Here is a 4,979-nt window from a genome sequence, read left to right on the forward strand (position 1 = left end):
TTGTCGGTTGCGGAAATAGTCGACGAAAGTAGAAAAAAACAAACGACGCCAGTATGTACGCGCACCATATTATGCGAAGGTCTCAGCACGTCTGCGGTGTCCATTTCTTCACCGCTTTTCCGCCGGTCCCGAGTTGCATTGGCAGTGGACGTAGTTGGTGAACAAAAAATACTTGCGCCAACAAAAAGCTTAAACGTTAGCGCAGTTTGTGAACGAAATGCAGACAGGAACAAACCCACTGCCTGTGCCTAATATCGGGCGCGGAACGAAGCGCAGCGCCTGGGTTACCAAACTATAATTTGTGCATAATTTCAAGAGATCAAGTATTTGGACGGCCTTGGCAGAGCTCTTTTAATTCAGCAGTACACTATGTGAGGACTTCACAAATTTGGCCACAACTTCTTTTCGCCGCCCCACATGATCGTCAATATCGGGAGGGTGTGGGGATCGCCACCTGAAAAAAATAAACATGTCGTTAGTCCAAAAATACTAATTTAATTTGCACAGCATGGCATGAATAGAAGCGGCGACACGAACTTTTACCCAACTGCAAAGTGAGAAAAAAATGCATCCATGGCAACGTAAGATGAAAAAAAACACAGACAGCATGCACAGGACCGTAAACTCTGCCATGCATTGTAATAAATTATTCGACTGAAATCGCATCGAATACACTGTAAAAAATAAATCCACACTATGCGTAACCGTGCCAGAGATACAACAAACGCAGCGACTTGAGCAGTGCCCCGACCCGATTGAGATTGGAATTCTCAACACAGGTGCGGCGATTCTGCCTGTCAGTAAGTGGTAATAGCGTTCCATTAGCGTACCAGCCTATTAGATCGTGTAATTGCACAATTTCTGGTATTTGTGCACCAGTAAGTGCTGGCGGGAGCGGAGAAGGCGAGAATGCGAATTGCTTTCAGTCAACTGGCTTGTATCGCTCGTAGTACGAACAGCCCGACGCAAGCGGCAGGAGGGGCCGAATTTCAATTTCATAGCGCGTATCTCCGCAAACAAGCATTCTAATCATCAGAAGTGGATTCGTTTCGGTCATGTACTCGCTGTTTCCAAAATGTTCAGTTTGTAAACGGGATACTCTGTCGCAAGCTCAGCATCTAAACTGTCACACTCGCCATGTCTAAGCAGGCAGCGAAAGCGTTCATGAAAAACTGCGCTCCACGAGAACCTAAATAATCATTGCTCTCCGCGATCTTGTGTTTCAACACATTTTGCTTTCGTTTTTCTAATATGCAACACCGTGACGCATTTGCCCTACAGGCAACCAGCGACAAAAAAGCACGCGTGAACTGCGAACATGGCACTCACCGATGCTGATCGTTCGCTGCGTCGAGGAATGGTCGCTTGCTCCCAGTTGGTTATTGCAGGAGCTAATGGCATAGCACACACGTGGATGGACACAAGGCGAACGCCCACCCAAAATTTCTAGGCTTGGCAGGAATAAAACGGGCAAATGACACTTTCAGAGCTCGCACGCTGCTTCGGCTGCAGCCCACGGGCTACAAATTATCAGTCCAAGATGGCGTCGGCGGTAGGCGGCGCTCGAGTAAAACAAACATGGCGGCGCCCAGGTATCGAAACTAAAATCATGTATAGTTGGAACGCAGTCATCCATGAACAGGAAAGCCAGACAGACGCCAGAGTTAATGCAGCCGTTATTTTCTTCCGCTTGCTTTGGGAGCGTGCTTAGGCAGGGCTCGGTGCGAGCAAAATAGGCAGAAACGGGTCTTTCAATTCAGATACTTGCCCTTTGCTCGCCTAAAATATCTAATAGAAAGTGTAATATTAAAACCCTTCTGTGAAGATTACACTTCGAGAATAACCGGTGTAGTTGGTCGTCTCCGATATATGCTTTCTACTAAAACAAAAACATTGGTCTATAATTCTCTTTTCTGTTCACACGTCAAGTACTGCCAGCTTGTGTGGGGCACAACTACATTCTCTAACACACAAAAAAAAATATTCCATATGCAAAAACGGTATCTACGGCACGTGTACAATGCTGGCTGCAATGCAACCACTTCAGACTTTTTTCACAGTGCTCATGTTATCACCGCCCACAAGCTATACCGTTACCGTTTGAGTGCTCGGTTTAAATATGAAGTGAAAAAAAAATATTCATAGCCTGGATGCCTTGGCACATTTAGAAGGAAATGCTAAATGTTACCAGACTAGACATGGAGAAAACTGGAAGGTTGCTGTACCACGCTTGAATTCTGGTATGGAGCGACTGTGTTATTCTCTGCCATCTCTGTTAAACTACTATCAGTCACTGAATTTTGATTTATTTAGTTGTTCCACTGTTAAACTTAGAGACATGTTTGCCGATTGACTAACCTGATTTCATCTATTCTGATGTTTGTTTTACCTAGCTCAGGACTTTTTTCCTTTGTTGTGCACTGATGAAGTGTCTTGATTTGTTTATTGTTTTTTCATTATCTGGTGCTGTCTACAAGCTGCCTTATATATGGGGCTGCGGACTCGTCAAGTTGCCAAGTGGCAGCTTTTTTTCCGTAGCCCTTCATCTGTAGCACCGATGGAAATAAAGATTTGATTTGATTTGATATGGAGAGTTGAAAACTGGCTACAGAGCAAGAAAGGGCATAAAAGCAACGCCAGCGCGAGGTGCTGCGGCAATTAAATCCGACAGCATTGACGTAACGTAACGTAACATAACATAATATACCGCAACAAAACATAACATAACATAGCATAACATAACATAACACAACATAACGTAACGTAACGTAACATAACGACTTGACATAAGGGGGCCCACAAAGAAGGAACTATGATGGTGTTTTACGGGCGCGTGACTTGTTAGTGAAATGGAAACGTGAGGTTTACCGACTTCACATTGTGTTCTTTTGTATGACACTGGCTTATGTTGCATTGTGGACTCCACCGTGCCGGGTCGTTTGCCAAGGCTTAACAGTAAGCCGAAGGCATTGCCAACCAATGAAGCATTTGTGCGTACTTTTGCAAAACGGGTGGGCACGCATGCATATATTGGCCGCGATATTTGAGAAAGAAAGCACAGAGAAACATTACGTATTCTTCGAATCCGCTTATTGCTACCTGCTCCAGTCTGCACTGTGGAAGCTATGTGCCGCGCTAAACCACAAAGTCCATCACGTGGCTTGCATTATCTATTGTATTAGTCGAATTGTTATGGTATCGCGTCTTCGCTGCACTCATCGTCACAGGGGAGCATAACATTTTTAAGAGCTCTAAACAGAGTTCCAGGGAGAGGGGGGGGGGGGGAGAGCTTCCGTGTATTGGGCAGGCGTCAGACCATCATTAGCGAGTCCGGCATCCCTCCTCGAGAGGTCGCACACAGAGAGGGAAAACGCAACGGTAGCCGGCAATGGAAAACCATGCGAAACTGATTCGAAAGAATGCACGGCCACGGGTTGGCGGTGCAGTCGGCGGAGGGGGGTAGGCAGCGTCAGGTCTGAGGCGAGTGAGTGACCCGGCGAGCGGAACGGCGGCGCCTCTTTCTGCGAGCACCGCTCAAATCCGGTTTCGCGGGAAACGAGCTGCTCTGCGCGGCGACAGTAATGAGCGGTTCGGACGCCAGAGGGCAGGTGTGAATGCCTAATGAGGGAGCCTGTCGCAGCGCCGCGTAGCGGATGCCACCGCTGCCGGAAGCCCGACACCCACGGCAGCCGACTGCTGGATTCTTTTGGCGGGCCTTTCAATTTTGGCTCGCTCAGCTGTCAGATTTTTTCTTTATTTCCGCTTGTTTTTTCTTTACGCAATCTTCGTCATTTTTTTCTGCGTCCGCTTTATGGTCTTCTCCTTCTTCGCAGTGACTTCTTGGTTTGAGCTGCGCGCATTTTTAGTTCAGTGCCTAAAACTGCGTCGCCCCTTTTGCAGAATTCCTCCGTGGTACTTGCCTCTCACTCATGCTTCTCTGGCCGAATATTTTCTTTCGGCGACAATGTTAATTTCGCTCTGCCGTTGCTGATATTTTCTTCGAGAACATTTTTTACCAACCTCTACTGACGTTGGCTTCTTTTTCTCGTTGCATTAATTGCTTGTAGTTTTTTTTTCAGGGACGTTCTGTTGTTAATCAAAAACATTTTTGTGCATTCCGTTTCTCTTTAACGCCCCACATTGAGCATTGCGTCTCTGGGCGAGTATTTTCTTCCGGCAACAATGTTAATTTTACTCTGTTGTACCGTTACTAATATTTTATTCGAGGGCATTTCTCACCAGCCTATATTGACGTTGCCTTCTTTTTCTCGCTACATTTATCGCTTGTAGTTTTCATCGGGGACGTTCTGTTGATCGAAAGCATTTTCGTGCATTCCATTTTTCTTTAAACATCGGGCATAGCTTCTTCGTCAGCCACATCTAGTATTATCATTGCCACCTTTGAATTGAAAGGGGTACGTGCTTGCGCGAAAGACGGGACGAAAACAAGGAAGCACAAACGACATGTACAATGCGCAACTTCCAACAAGGTTATATTTCATAAACTTCATAACCTTTTATATTTCATATTTCATTTCATATTTAATAATATGTTATTTCATAACATATTTTATAACCTTTGATTGTGCACGTGTTTACATTTGTGTATTTTCTCTACTTGCTCGCTTTGGGCGCAATACAAACATCCTCCTCGATCCATCTGCTGCCCATCTCTCTCGTCACTCCATCACTGATCTTTCGACTCTCAACCGATTTCGTTGAACCCCGAAGTAACCTCGGCCTTCTGCTCAGTCCTTCTGCTTCCGCTCCTTCTACTCAGGCCTTCTGCTTGACCGCTGGCATCCCGCATGCTCGATTTCATTTACCTTTTCATTGTTTGTCGCGCTAATGAAACCGTACACCTTTGACTCACCCCCTCTCTACCACCTGAGTCACAGTCCTACTCTTTCCCGTGGTGAGCAGAAGCGGCTCTCCCCTCTTCTCCCCTTCCCCAGCAGGCATCCCGCTCGCCGCCTCGG

The 4,979-nt window shown here is 46.2% G+C and overlaps 1 long non-coding RNA gene across 1 annotated transcript; it reads right to left on the minus strand.

The window, feature by feature from the left end:
* Positions 1-334: 334 nt before the first annotated feature.
* LOC149367240 (uncharacterized) lies at positions 335-1,488 on the minus strand. Its single transcript, XR_016286994.1, has 2 exons — positions 1,330-1,488; positions 335-454 (listed from the first exon to the last, which is right to left on the minus strand). It is a non-coding gene; the product is annotated as an uncharacterized LOC149367240 (long non-coding RNA).
* Positions 1,489-4,979: the final 3,491 nt, after the last annotated feature.

This window comes from Amblyomma mixtum, chromosome 1 (genome assembly GCF_055824585.1).
Source record: "Amblyomma mixtum isolate Tamu chromosome 1, ASM5582458v1, whole genome shotgun sequence".
Taxonomy (NCBI): Eukaryota; Metazoa; Arthropoda; class Arachnida; order Ixodida; family Ixodidae; genus Amblyomma; species Amblyomma mixtum.